Here is a 16040-nt window from a genome sequence, read left to right as displayed (position 1 = left end):
GGTCCTGTTTCAGTATTTCAAGGATCTGTGATTTCATAGGTATAAATATTCTCTTCACCACTGCAGATTGCAATTATTCTGCTTTAGTAACAAAATAATGATGATGACGACGATGATAGCAAGCTAACACTTAATGGTCTGGAAAGTATGTCAAATTTATTCATCTCATTTGATACTCCCAAAAATCTGTGAGGTAGACACTATTATTATTCTCATTTTATAGGTGAGGAAACTGAGGTTGTGTCAAATGGAGATTTGAACCTTAGACTTCAATCCCCAGAAGTCCTTGGTATTTCCCAGAATTCCTTGTAATCTCACCTGAGTCTACACCTGGGGAGATCACAATTAGTATTTAAATGGCTCTCTGCCTCCCACACACTTTCTCTGCTTGGCCATTGCAAGATGTAGTAAGTAAGCTTTGAATGGGCTAATCAGCCCTAGGCACATGGTTATTATTTTGTATCCTTGATTTCTAATAATCCTCAATAAACCTTTTAAAATATAATATTTTATTATTAGAGACTAATTTAATTTTTACAGTTGGGAAAAGTTAAGCACCTATCTAGGGTCACACGGCTTCCAGCACTCTACCCACTGTGCCTCCTATCTAATGACTAGTAAACAGTTTTTATAAATTGCAGCAGATAAAAAATGCATCATCTTTTGATAAACCTGATAACCATCTTTTAACTCAGGTAGATTAGACCTCACATAATAAACCTACTTTGTTCTCAATCTAGAGCCTTTTTTAGTTTGGCAAGGCCTTCCAGAGCTACAAAGGTCTTCCAGAACCTTTAAGAGCTCAGTCACCTCCATGTCATCATGAGACACAGGAACAGGACTTATTAAGCAGGGCATCAAGTAGGAACTTAAGTTCACCAAAGATGTTCAAAATTTTCATGGAGGGTGTCATGTGGATAATCCAAATGGAAGTAAGATTCTCCATATAGCAAAGTTCTCCAGATGTTCTTTCCTGTGGATGATATTGTGTTGTTTACATTGAGTCTCAAAAGTTAACAAAGACTCTAATGAGGTCCACATTACTCATATTAAATTTGTCTAAGAATCTACCAAGGAAAAAACATATAGCTAAAAAATGTACATTACCCAGATGATGACATGAAATTGGGAGAACAGCCCATTTTGAGTCCATCTTGGATAAGCACCATAGATAGATGGTGATATGGATTCAAAATTGAACTAGAGTTGAAAATTGGACTGGATTGAATTTAGGAAATCATACAGTGCTATCAATAATCCCAAATTGCTCCCTGATGCCAATTCTATGTTAATACTGCTATTCTCCCTAAGTTGATATATTGCTACAAATCAGTCTCAGAAAAATTCAGATGACCCAAATATCTTTTTTAGGTATAAATGTAAGTTGAAAAACATTATCGCTGATGGCTTCCCTTCAAGAAGTTATTTTTAAAAATCATTAATACAAGAAAAGAAGAATATTGTTTAATGGGTATAGCACTTGGCTTATGGTCAATAAGTGCTGAGTTCATAGTCTACCTCTGATACTGACCAGTCATGAAGCCATGGACAAACTCAGCCTGTCTGAGATTCAATTTGCTTATCTATGAAATGAAAATAATAACAACATTTCATAGGTTGAATTGAAGACTAAATGAAATTATAATAAATGAAATATTTTGTCACATGTAAAGACTCTGTAAATATCATTTATTATTATTACTATTATATGTGACACAAAAAGAAATCAGGCAGTCATTTAGCAAGAGTAAAGGATGGGCAGTTCATATGCTATACTAGTATCCACAAAATAGTAAAAGATTCAGAGGAAGCATCCAAGGCATTGGTTAAATCTTCACAAATAATTTGTGGAAATTCATAAGAAAAACTCAAACAGGATAAGGCATAAAGGGATTATAATTTTTAAAAGTTTATCATACTTTTATTAATCAATTTTAATTTAACACATTAGAGACAAACATAAATTTACAAAGCATATTCCCTGAAGGCAATTAAGCAAAATAACACTAAAAAGTAATTACAACTAATGGTATATGCAATTGATTGTTAAAAGAGAAAATTAAGTTCTTTAGCCTTAAGATAGTATCTTTGTGTTGCCCATTGTGTATAATATAGGTTTTATTATTACTTAAAGCTACTTTTTAATTACATTTTTTATTTTAAAATTTTAACTGGAATCTATTTTATTTCTCCCATCTCCCCCCCCCCCTTAGGGGAAGAGAGAGAATAAATTCCATGTAACAAATATGCAAGGTCAAAAATTTTCCTCATTGTAACATGCTAAAAAAATTGTTCATTCTGGATCCTGGATCCATTATTTTTCCCTCTAGAGTAGAACAGGACATTTCATCATCAGTGATCTGGAATTGTGGATGATCAGACAAATTAAAGCAATTCTGAAATTTGACCTTATACCCATCAGATTGGCAAAGATGTCAAAAAGGAAAATGACAAATATTGGAAGAACTGCAGGAAAACAGGCCCACTGGTGCATTACTGGTGGACCTGTTAATGGAGAAAACCATTCTGGAAAGCAATTTAGAAATATAAACAAAATGTTACTAAGCAGTACAAACCCTTTGACCTAAATAGACACTGCAAAGCCAATAACATAAAGAAATTTTAAAAAGAAGAGAAAGTCCAATTTGTATAAAAATGTCCCAGAAAGCTAGATAGCAACTCTTTTTATATTGGCAAATAAACAGAAAACTTAGGGGTGACTATCAATTGGAAGATGGCTAAACAAATTATGGCATTTGAATAGGATAATAATATAACAATAGATAATACTGTAATATAAGAAATGAGGAAATAGATGACTTCCAAGAGACATGAAAAGACTTACATGAACTGATACAGAGTAAACAGAAACCAAAAAACAATTTTATAATATAGCATTGTTATTACAAATGTAACCCAGTTTTCTTTAGACATGCCCAGTTCTACCTGGCAACTGCCTTAACGGAACTTTGAGTATGCCCAATTTGCCTAATAGGGAGACTACTGAGTCCCACACCAGTTAAGAGGAAGCAGGGAAGAAAGGAAGGAAGGAAGGAAGGAAGGAAGGAAGGAAGGAAGGAAGGAAGGAAGGAAGGAAGGAAGGAAGGAAGGAAGGAAGGAAGGAAGGAAGGAAGGAAGGAAGGAAGGAAGGAAGGAAGGAAGGAAGGAAGGAAGGAAGGAAGGAGGGAGGGAGGAATTTCAAACAGTTTTTTAACACTATAAAACCCCCTAGAACAGTAACACAAACTCATGTCCCGTACACACACATACATATAAACATCCAAAGATTACCACAGAAATGTCATAAACACACTGATCTAGGGGTCTTGTCGTAAATAAGCAGGACCCATGATAATGAAAAATGTATATACTTGTAAATAAAGTTCTTGTAAGACTCAAACAGGTAGAAAAGAACTAGAAAAAGCTTTTCTGTCTGTTTGACTCCAAAGCAGAACTCATGTATAAATGTAATATGTATATATGTATGTATCATATGTAATGATTGTACAGTAAACACACATGTAAATAATGTACATTTTAGATCACTAACCTACTAACATAGATTTGGAATCAGATTAACAGTCTCTCTCTCTCTTTTTTTTTTTTAAACCTTTACCTTCTGTCTTGGAGTCAAAACTGTGTATTGGCTCCAAGGCAGAAGAATGGTAAGGGCTAGGCAATGGGGGCCAAGTGACTTGCTCAGGGTCACACAGCTGGGAAGTGTCTGAGGTCACATTTGAACCTAGGACCTCCCATCTCTAGGCCTGTTTCTCAATGCACTGAGTTACCCAGCTGTCCCCCAGACTAACACCCTTAACAAAACCGAGGCCAGGGAGACAACAGAGAGAGCTGACAAGAGAAGTTCAAATTTAGGAAGCCAGTAACAGGGAAAGAATAGGATAACATAAGGTAGGAAATGAAGAATTAAAGAATTTGTAAGAGCTAGAGAGGTTAAGAAAACATAGAACATAAGAGTTAGAAAACTGTTACCATAGTTTAGAGATTATTAAAATATTGTTACCAAATAGTTTCCAATCAATATTGTTGCATATTGTTCTGGGGCACTGTTAGTCCAAAATATGTTATTCAATTGTATCAACCCTGTTTAACAAAACACACCCTAACTTTTCCCAGAACCTTGTCTTAGTGTATGTAGGCTTAGATAGGTAAGGTAAGATATAGTTGAAGGAAGAGATTTTTTTTTTCTTTTGGGGTTGGGATAGAAAAATAGATAGTTAAAAATAGGGTTAAGAGCCAAAATAATTGAGTTACTTGTTAAACCCTGGTACGTTGTTTGGTTAACAATGCAGAAGGATTTGTAATGTAAGAAAGAGAGATCCAGGGGGTTGCAATGAGAAGCCAAGCTGAAGGAGAGATCAGCTGAAGAGCATCAGAGGAAGGGCAGAGAGAGAGAAGCTCCAACTGTCAACAGTCTTCCAGCCTGGGAGGTGGAGGAGGAAAGGAGGTTTTCCTGGAAGCTGGGAAAGAGCCCATCCATATAGGACCTGTTATTCCTTCTGGGACCCAGAAACAGCTCCACTGAGACTCTTCATGAACAGCTCCTGGAATTCTCTAGGGGGGGTTGGATTTGGACTCACACTGGCCAGAACCATCCAGATCTTTCCCTCAGATTTCTCTCTCTCCCTGATCTGTTCCTAGACTCCTGAATTAAAAGCTAGTTAGCTGAGTAATAGGAATCAACCAGCAGCTGGCTGGAGGAGGGTTCAAAGCACTCAGCCTTGAACCCCGAGAACTTGGGGGGGCAGCCTGCCAGAGGGGACCAGTGTTAGGGTTTCCTACTCCCCACTTTCCTTGCCTGACACCCCTACCTCTCCTTCCCAGTGTGAACCCAAATAAATTGTTTACTACTTTAGAATTAGGCCTGGCTGGTTTTTGACACTAGGAAAGGGGACAGAAGTTTTGGGGAGAATCACATCTCTCCCCAAAAGGGGAAGGTTAGCTCAGGATCCCAGGGATCCAAACTGCCTAACCCAAGGAACAACATCTCTCCTTGATAGTGGGGAGACCCCAGGTTTCTGAAGGGAAATGACAGTGGGTGTCCTCCATCTCCCCAAACTATTCTCTGAGGAGACATATTCCGTCTGTCAGGGGAACGAGACTTGGCTACCTCTCTCCCAGAAGAAGAGAGAAGAAGAATCTTCTCTCTCTCTCTCTCTCCCCATTTCCCTCTCTCCTTCCATTCCCCCTTGTTCCCTCCTCAATCCTTCCCTCTCAGATCCTTCTATTACACACTTTATTTCTAAGTAAACACTAGTAGCATTTTGAAAAATCTATAACCAGAATAAGCAGCACACAAGAATTTTATGTACAAGATAATAATAGTCAAAAATAGTGTCTACCACCAGCTGCAAAACATCGCTGACCTCTGGGAAGAATATGTTCAATGAATCTGAATTAATGCACTATTTCCCAGGCCTCCCCCTTTTCCATGGTTTTAAACCACAAGTCTAAAGAGGGGAGGAGAGTGAGGGGTGGGAGAGAGAAGAGGAAAAAAAAAACACAATAACCCAGCTTTCTGTTATGGTCCCAAAGTTATGAGAAAATAAAAGAGTTGAGGCTTTTTGGAGCATCCATGTGTGCATACTCTTCAAGTATACAAGTGACAAAGTTAACTGTTCTTTTCCAAAGGCCTGGGTGGATGTGTGGAGCCTGCCATGCAAGGCATTCACACTTTGCATTTCATTCCCCAAAGCTCCTGCCCTTTAAACATGCATGTAAATGAGGGGGCCCCAAAGAGCTATTAATGCAAATTTCTTTAAATAAGGCCCCTGAAAGCCCAAAAGCTGTTGGAGGTTGTGAAAAATATCTTGCCGGAAAATCCTGTGTCCATAGTGAGGGATCCCGGCATGACCCTGGGAAAATTAACTTGTGGGGAGAAGCCAAACAAAGAGACCAGGCCTCCACAAGACACCTCAATCAGTCCAGAAACACAAAAACCAGAGGCTAAGCTGGTGGGGAAGGAAATATATGAAAGGCAGTGAGGAGGGATGTTTATTCTTTTTTATAGGCTTGGAGATTATTCACTCACATGGGAAATGTTTCAAAACATTTGTGCTGGAGATTCATTCACTGATGTGTAAAAGTCTTTGCTGGGGGCAGAAACCCACTCAACACCTTCCCTGAGAATGTAACTGTACTATGGTCAGATTTCCATGTCTCCCTGAATACTCAGCCACTCACTCCTTACTGAGTTCACTCAACCCAGCTGGGTCTCTCCTCCAAGATTCTTTTTACTGCAGGTATGAGTTGGCTTAAGACTGAGATTTCCAAATTTGGCTGTCAGTGCTGTTTTCTTCTTGGATGAAAAGAAGGCAACAACATCTTGCCATTCTGGAGTCATGGACCTCTGACATGGTGAAGCCTATAAACTTCTCAAAATAATGTTTTTAAATGCATGGAATAACAGTCACGATGATAAGGGAAAGAAATGTTACTGTACCAAAATATAAAAATTGTTGCAGATATTTGTTTGTGTGTTTTAAGTCCCTTTACACCAGTTAAGTCCTAAAAGTAGTTTGAGAATTTCTAGGAATCTGCTCTTACACGCATGCGCACACACACACACACACACACACACACACACACACACACACACACACCCCAGATTCAGAAACCATAAACCCAGTGATTCTGCCCCTGTGAATAGCAATTCAAAAAGCTGTCCAGTCAATCCCATGGTCCAATCAATTGTGTTACAATCATTTAACACAGCCAGAAAAGGAGAGAGAGAGAGAGAAAACAAAATCCACTGGAAAATGATTGGTTCTGTGGCTGAACATGAGCGCATTTTTCCAACAACAGCCTCAGATTAGCACAAAGGACAAGGGGGAACATTTTCCCAGTGGCCTGTAAAGTCACCTGAACTTTCTGTACTTTGAAGAATGGGAGCAGAACTGAAGAAAGCTCTTAGAAATCCTAGAGTGAGTGGCCTGGGACCATGGAAATTTGCTGTGCCTAGCCATGATGCTAACATTGTTCAAAATCACCCTGGACCTTTCCACTTCTCTTCTCAACTCCCCATTCCCAGTGGACTATGATTAAATTCTTAGAAGTGGAAGATTTAATTTATTCCTCGTTGATGCTCTTAGATCTACAGCCTAAATGCTGAACTAGAATCCTTAGAAAGCTATAAATAGGCAAAATCTTTATTGTGATCTGCCAGGGTCTATTTGTTAACGTCTCAGCCTCTCTCCTCTTGCTCCATTAGTTTTAGTAGTTCTGAAGTACTTTTTAGTACTTTGAAAGTTCTGATTATAATCTCAAAATCTGTTTTGGTCTAAGAAGAAATAGTAAAAGACACATTGGCATCCTTCTTTGCGAGAGGATGTGGAACACTGCATATAATGTCACACTTTTTAAAATATATTGATTAGTTTTGCTAAACTTTTTTATCTTTTTTAAATTTTTGCTATGAGGGATATCTCTCTGGAGCAGGGTGTGTATATTGGGAAATGTAGGCATTGTTGTTTTTTTTAAGCATGTCAACAAAAAATGAATTTTTTTAAAGGATGTGATCCAGGAAAGAATTCAGAGAAACATGAAAAGAAATAAAATTGATGTCAGCAGAAACAGGGAAAGATATACACAATGACTACAATAATGTAAATGAAAGCAATGCTAACAGCTGGCCAAATTCTGATTAATTATAATGTAGGTCACAGAAAACAAATGATGAACCACTCCTCCACCTTCTCAGTAAAGGGATGGGGGGCTACATGTGTGGAATGTTAACACATGCAGTTAGATGACTTAGTTGTGTTGGTTAGGGGCTTTTTACAATTTTTTTATTTGTTACAAAAGTGATTGCAATGGAAAGAGACATAAATGGAGAAATAAATAGTGCGAAAACAAAAGGAATCAACAGATCTTAAATTATTTTTTTTAAAAAAAGGAATAGGACCTAGGAAAAAGCAAACTAAAGAAAAATCTTCATTTATTTTGCATCTGGAAGCCCTATATGGGTTCCAACACAGCTCCTGCTTCTGGGAATTTGTATGATCACAGAACAAACCATGAGGACTTCCTTTTTAACATCAAAACATTTCTTGAGTCCTCCTATGATAGTCACTGTACTATTACTATCCACCAATTGAAAAAATTTGCCAGTCTTGGTAGACCGATTAAACCAGGTTGAAGGTGATCAACATGTGCCAAACCCATCAGTGAGTTTGGGAGAAATCTACCCCAAGCATGTGAAGACTTCACCTGGTGGAAGGGGTAGAACTATTTGTTCCATGTGCTGAGGAGCTCTTCGAAGCCTGGTCAGACATCAAAGACTCCAAGGTCATCCACTGCATCTGGCCATCTCCAGTCACTTGTCTCACCACCGGACTTTGATGACTCCAGAAGAGAGAGTGAGGCTGATGGCTTTGTGTGTGTAACTCTGCCTCCCTTAAATCTAATTCACCCACAAGTCAAGACATCACCCCATGATGTCACTGATCCTCTTCTGAAACAAAGGACCACCACCAACAATCCATTGATTGAGAAAACACACAACAGAAAACTATTCTAAATTAATGCAATTTGTAGCTACCCAGTGTCTAACCTGGCCCATAACAAGCACTTCCTAAATGCCTGGTGATTGAGTGATATATGTGAGATAGTTAGTTATTCAGTCTACCGAAGTTATTTTTGTTTGTTTATTATAATGAATCACTTAACAAGACAGACTGGCTTTTTGATTCAAGGGATGTATGTTTCCTATGAGTCTAGATCCAGCTGGTTAAGGTAATTAAATATCATTACAAGTGAAGAAAATTCACTTTCCCAGAACTATGCGGTAGAGGAAGGAACGGGGTATTTCTTAGCTTAATTAAGCCATTCTGGGTACTTGGAACAAATTTGTAGGTTCAGGTCAGTCATTTGCAAATTTTGTGCAAAGATTATTATTTTTTTTTAGTGCCCTAAGGCTTAGTGTCTGTCTTAGAATAGATATCATCACATCAATAGATCACATCACATCACATCACACAAAAGAGCAGTAAGGTCTAGGTAACTGAGGTAAGTGACTTGTCCAGGGTCACACAGTTAGGATGAGTCTAAGACCATATTTGAACACAGGACCTCCCATTTCCAGGCCTGGCCAAGCCAACTAGGCCTTCTATTTTTCCCCCTAGTTGTGTATGACTCTTTGTGACCCCATTTGGAGTTTTCTTGGCAGAGATATTCCTTCTCCAGCTCATTTTATAGATGATAAAACTGAGGCCAACAGAGTTAAATGACTTATCCAAGGTCACACACAGCTAGTAAGTGTCTGAGGCCAAATTTGAACTCAGAAAAATGAGTGTTTCTGACTCCTGGCCCAGAATTCTATCCACCACACCACCTAGCTGCCCCACAAAGATTACTTTCAAAGAACTTTTTTCCTATTAGGAATAGATAAAGCATTGATATTATAGCAGAAACCCTTTATTCATGCTGCATAACATATGGGACAACTAGGTGTATTAGATAGTACATAGAGTGCTAGGTCCAGAGTCAGGAAGACTGGAGTTTAACTCCAACTTCATTCACTTAATAGCCCAGTGATCTTGGGCAAGTCACTAAACTTCTATTTGCCTCAGCTTCCTCAAATGTAAAGTAGAAATTATAATGGCACCTTCCTCCCAGGGCTATTATGAGGATCAAATGAGATAAGAATTGTTAAACATTTAGCACAGTGCCTGGCACAGAGTAATTGCTATATAAATCTTTTCTATTATTAATTGTTATTATGAAATACAATAATAATAATAACTATAATGAGATAATAATAAAAGTGCTCTGCAAATCTTGAAGATCCACAGAAATCCTAGGTATGATTTTGTAAAGATTCAATAAAGAACAAGATGAAATTTCTGATTTCATGTGGGTCCCTTGCATCATGGGCCCCTTTCAATAGTAATTCCAAGTCTTACCTTAAGGGCCTGCATCCCACTGGGTTAGGAGCCAAGAATATGTTCCTTTAACCTCTCAGTCGCCTCAAGTCCTCATGAAAATAGGTAATATGTAAATATTTTAATATTATTCATTCAATGACCAATGTTTATTAGTTTAATAATATAATTAACAATTAATTTAGAGGATTAATGTCATTTAGTAATATAATAATTAATTTAATAAATCAATAAAATGTAATTGTTAGTTTGCCATTATATTTATGTATACACTTGTAATATAAATTTATATTTATATATTTGTCTAATATTATAATATGATAGAATTAATTGTGATATGATTAATTAATTAATTATGTGATATGATTAATTAATTAATAGGAAAAAGCTGCCTAGGGATAGGAAATGGCCCTGTGATGTCACTGATCTAGGAAACTCCCCAATGAGGAGACTACCTCTTCCAGGGCAGCTCAGCCATGGATGATGTTAACCTCACATCACACATGATCTATCACACTCAGCAATGTCTCACACACACACCCCTCTGAAGATCGTGCTTCTTGGCCATTGTACCCCATAGCCATTCTCTGAGGACCTCTGGTAAAGCAGAAGAAGATGTATTCCAAGACTAATTATTTCTGGAACTCTTCCTTCACCTTCCCTACAATTTATAATCTTCTCAAATTACTAGAGCAGTGAGAAATTAAGCACCTTGCCCAGAATCACACAGCTAAGACCATTTGTGTTAAGAAATGGAACTCGAACCCAGGTCTTCCTGTTTCTAAGGATGGCTCTCTATCCCCTATGGCATAACTGCTTCTTCCAAAGAGGGAAAAAATGTGTATATATGTATATGCATATTTATATGTGTGTGAGTATATAGGTATGTATATGGGGTTCATTATCTCAATCTACTGAGTCACCAGGGACATTTAGGCAAAAGAAAATCAGTGTATTAGAGAGAAATACAGTTCTGAAAATAAAGTTCTTAGTATAGACTTTGATAGCACTGCAACTATAGAACAACCATTGAACTTTCTACTATTTTACCTTGGACAGTGAGGTAGCTCAGTGGATAGAGTGCTGGGCACAAAGTCAGGAAGATTCATCTTCCTGAGTTCAAATTCCGCCTCAGACACTTCCTGGCTGTGTGACCCTGGACAAGTCATTGAATCCAGTTTGTTTCCTTGTTTCCTCATTTGTAAAAAGAGTCAGAAAAGGAAGTGGCAAACCACTCCAGTATCTGCCAGGGAAACCTCCAATAAATGGGGTCAGGAAGAGCCAGACATGACTAAAAATACTTAACAACCTCAAGATTCCTTCCAGCTCTAAAAGTCCATCTAATTTTAAAATGAGGAGAAATCCAACTCTGCAGCTCTTGGGGTGCCCAGGAAAAAAGGGATGAAGAGATTAAACTCGTCATTCAATCCATCTAGGGCCCATGTGCTAACACACACTCACATACACACACTTCACACATAGAACCTGCACTTGTACCTCCTTATTCCAATATTCTCTGCAAATCTTTGGTAGAGCAAAAATTAAATTACAAAACTAATTCTTTCTGAAACACTTATTCCACCCACCACTGACCTTCTCTATTCTCAGCTTTGCAGAAGACCCAAAATTTCAGCTTGGATTTCAATTGGGCCCATTGAGTTTGCCATTATAGGAGATAGAACTTGCCCCCAAATTCTTTATCCTAAGAGCTTCCTGCCATCTATTGCGAGGAAGCAGGCTGTCCCAAACTAACTCAATAGGTTCAATTGTACAAAACTCCAGAAAGGGAACAGCTCGACACTGCCCTTGGTCCAGAATCCTCAATGGGATCATGGCTCCTTCCTAAAGAAATTGGCTCCTTTTTACCTTTGGAGCGAGGGAGGAGAAGCGAAGAGACTCTTTCCTAAGATTTGGTGGGATTGCGGGCAGAGAAGCAAAGGCATTGTTCTTGGAACTTTCCCAGGATATATAAATTCCCAGTGATATGCCTCAGCTGCCTACTCCTAAACCCACCCCCAGAACCCAGACTGCAGCCCGGGGTTCTGAAAAAACAGCCATGAGCAATTCACATGCACCCAAGTGACTCACTGCCTTCACAGACTCCAGCAGTCATTTAACAGTCCATGATCTCATTTTAATTGAAACTCATCCACTGTTATAACAGAGGAAAGACATGCTTAGGAAAACCAGCCTTGGGACAGTGCTCTCTGTTAACAGCAAAATAGAGCTGCCCTTGGCTCCTTGGTGATAATGGACTCAAGTGGCCTCCGTTCCTTCTCTCCTCGCCCAGTCAGTCAACTAGAATTTATTAAAAGCACCAACTTTGTGCTAAGTAAACCAGTCCCCAGCCTCAAGGAGCTCCTAGGAGATACTAAGAGAAAAATGGATATATAACCTCCAAATGCTCTTGGGTAGGACGGGCTAGTTGGTTTGTCCCCAAGTGGGTTCCTCCGACCCTCATTGAAAAATGTATTCTATGGGGCAGCTGGGTGGCTCAGTGGATTGAAAGCCAGGCCTAAAGATGGGAGATCCTGGGTTCAAATTTGGCCTCAGACACTTTCTAGTGATGTGCCCCTGGGCAAGTCACTTAACCCCCATTGCCTAGCCCTTACCTCTCTTCTGCCTTGAAACCAATACACAGTATTGATTCTAAGGTGGAAGGTCAGAGTCTATGAAAAAATATATTTTTTTCCTCAAAGAGAGAGTCTCAAGTGCATACGGTCTGGGAGCATCTGGAGTGATACTGAAGATTTTGAATTTCTAAGTGAGAAATTCAGAGAGGCAGAGGCCTGTTTACTATTCAACATTTATTAATATTACCTACTATGCACAAGACATCTTGTTATGGCACTGAAATATAGGCAAAGATAAATAAAAATGTGGTCCCCCCCTTTAAGGAGTTTATTATCCAATGGGATAATCTGGCATGTGATACAACTGATCTATCATTTTAATTCAATGAATGGATCTTCCCATCCTCAAAATAAATCACAACTGGTCTTCACCTTCTGTGCAATTCTTGTCTGCATCCTTCCATAATTCTTAATAGGTGACATAACCCAAACAGTTAAATGTTTTCCTTTCATTCTTCTGGTTTTCTCAGTTCATTTAGTTCAGCCATTTAGTAGTGTCTGACTCTTCGGGACCTCAAGGACTCTAGATATCCATGGGGTTTTCTTGGCAAGAATACTTGCCATTTTTTTCTCCAGGGGATCCTTTTGGCAGGCAGAGGAAAAGTGTCTTGACTAGGGTCACCTAGTTAGGAAGTATTTAAAGCTGGACTTGAACTCAGCTTTTCCTGACTCTGGGTGTAGCACTCTATTCACCGAGTCACCTAGATGCCTCCTTACAAATTTGCTACTCAAGCAGTCCTCCTAGGTGTTTGGCTGGTTTTTTCAAGTTCTACTGACATCCTCTTTTCTTACACAAAAGTCATTTTCTTCAGAACCCCCCTCTATATTGAACCTTTCTTTCCTAACAAAGAAAAAACAGCTGACTGACAAAGCACACAACATTCCACACCCATTAGTTCCCCATCTCTCCACCAAGAGGAAAGCATATTTCATCATTTGTTTTCAAAACCAAGAGTGGTCGTGGCAATTAATGAATTCAGCAACCTATTAGTGTTGTTTTTATTTATTAGGAGAAGCTGACTCCTAATGGCATTTCCCTGGGGTCCTGAAAATTGGATTGGTTTCAACAGTCATACATTAGTGGGGAGAGGGGCGACAGAAAGAGAAGACATATTTCTTGGCTATTGGCTGTGGATGCCCATCAGCTAGAAGGAGCAAGGCTGGTGATGGAATAAGTGAATGGGTATAGAATAAGAATCCAGGGATAGTTTTGAGCTACATTGTAGCCTTAAGTAATTTGAAATATCTTCAGTAGTCACTAGGGAACCATGGGAGGTGTTTGAATAGAGAAGTGAAAGAATTATAATCAGATTTGGCATCCTAGGAAGACTAGAGGTAGGGAAGCCAAGTAGATGGCTATTGCAAGGACAAGATCAGCTACGTGACTCACTAGTTCAAATCCTGGATCTGGAGTCAAGACAACCTGAGTTTAAATTCAGCCTCAGAAACTTACTAAATTATTCAACCCTAGACAAGTTACTTAACTTTTGCTTGCTTCTTTTTCTTCAGCTGTAAAATGGGAATAATAGCAGTACCTAGCTCCCAGGATTATAATGAGGGTCAAATGAGATAATTATTTATAAAGCATTTAGCATGATTCCTAACACATAGTAGGTACTTTGTTAATTCCACTAGGGAGAGAATTTTTAATCTAATAAGGAATGAAAAGTTTGACTACATAAAACGCTAAAGGTTTTGCATGAATAAAATCAATGAAGACAGATATAGAGGAGTAATGATAGATTAGGAATATCTTCTCATCAAATATCACTAATAAAGTTGAAATCCAAAATAAGCATAGGATTGATACAAATATGTAACAGTGAGTCGTCCCTTAAATAGATAAGTGGACAAAAAACAGGAACAAATTGTTTTCAAAAGATTTGCAAACTACAAATGATCTCATACAAATATTTTCATCAACAAGACTTTATTGTATCTCCAATGCAATAAACACTAAGCAAGCAAAGTGCTGCTCAAAATCACTCATAGAAAGAAAAATGCAAATTAAAACAATTCTGAGGTTTTACTTCACTCCATGCAAATCAGCAAGATGAACAAAAACACGAACAGCAAATGTTTGAAGCTATAGGAATACAAATACACTGGATGGACATGGCTAATACCGAAATTTGTTTAACTAACACATGTTGGTAAACAGGGATTTTGTTTTTCTTTCTTTTTCAGTGGGGGAGAAGAAGAAGGTAGAAGAGAGAGAAACAGATTTTTGCTTACCGAAAAAGGTAAAATTTAATTAAAAAAAAAGAATATGAGATCTATATGTCTTCAACCCCTTGCAAATTTCTCTCACAAAACCTAGCACCATCATTAGACATATAGGAGGTATCTGATGGAGATTTATTGGTTTGCCTTACTATTTGAAGGGAAAAAATATGAAAAAGAGGCAATTTTATAAGTATTGGCTTTACTCCCACATATCTACCTTTAGATGGATGGAGAGCTAAATAGTGCCTGCCCCAGGCTTGGAGTCGAGAAGACCCAAGTTCAAATTTAATCTCAGACACTTACTAGCTGTGTGGCTCTGGGCAAGTCACTTCACCCTGTTTGCCTCAGTTTTCTCATCTATAAAATGAAACAGAGAAAGAAATGGCAAACCATTTAAGTATCTTTACCAAGGAAATCCCAAGTGGGTCCCACAAGAGTGGGATATGGCTTAACAATTGACACCCACCTCTAGAAATGCTATATTTCACATGGCAAGTTTTCACAAAGCTTCAAAGTAATGTAAAAATAAACGTTATCAATGAAAATTAGATTAGAGAGAGGGGAACTGAACAGTGGATAAGGTTAATTTTCTCTCATCCACACCTAAAGCCAATCAACAAAGAAAACAAGAATTGCCTTCCAGACTCTTCAGCCCTTAGAGCCCTAGATGAAAATGTTTATTCCCCAGCAATAAACAACAGCTCAGTACAACTGCTGGAGCTGGGCATTCAGACCCACCAGTAACAACCACTAGTACTTCTGTCACTGATTCACACAGAAATGCAGTTCTGGCAGAATCACAGGATATTTTTGTAAATTTAAGAATAGTCAAACTTTTCACCTGGATGGCATAGTCCAAGAGTCTGGATAGAGAAGAATCCATTCCAGATTTTGCCTGGGCCTTGATTCCTCCCTGGGGCAAGACAATTCCCTGACTAAATCCTGGTTATCACTCAAGAGTTGTTGATATTCAATTTAAACAGACTAAATTCATTTAACTGTAAAACCTCTCTCCCTGCAGGAATAGAAAAGTCAGGTCCCATTCAATAAAGTCAATATTGGGATAAGATAAACATCACATTTTACTAAAAAAGACCATTGTGTTCAAGAAAACTGCCACTTCCTTACCTTAAGGAAGCTCAGCATATTTTATTTTCATATACTTGTATTTCTGGATTCTCAAGAAACAGAAAAGCTAATTAAAAGGGATATGGTAAGAGAAATTTAAGGCTCTGAGGAACCCATGGTAATTAGAAAGATGCCTTGGAATGGTATAGTGAAA

This window comes from Monodelphis domestica, chromosome 4, assembly GCF_027887165.1.
Source record: "Monodelphis domestica isolate mMonDom1 chromosome 4, mMonDom1.pri, whole genome shotgun sequence".
In the NCBI taxonomy this organism is placed as follows: Eukaryota; Metazoa; Chordata; class Mammalia; order Didelphimorphia; family Didelphidae; genus Monodelphis; species Monodelphis domestica.
Note: the sequence above shows the minus strand (reverse complement) of the source record.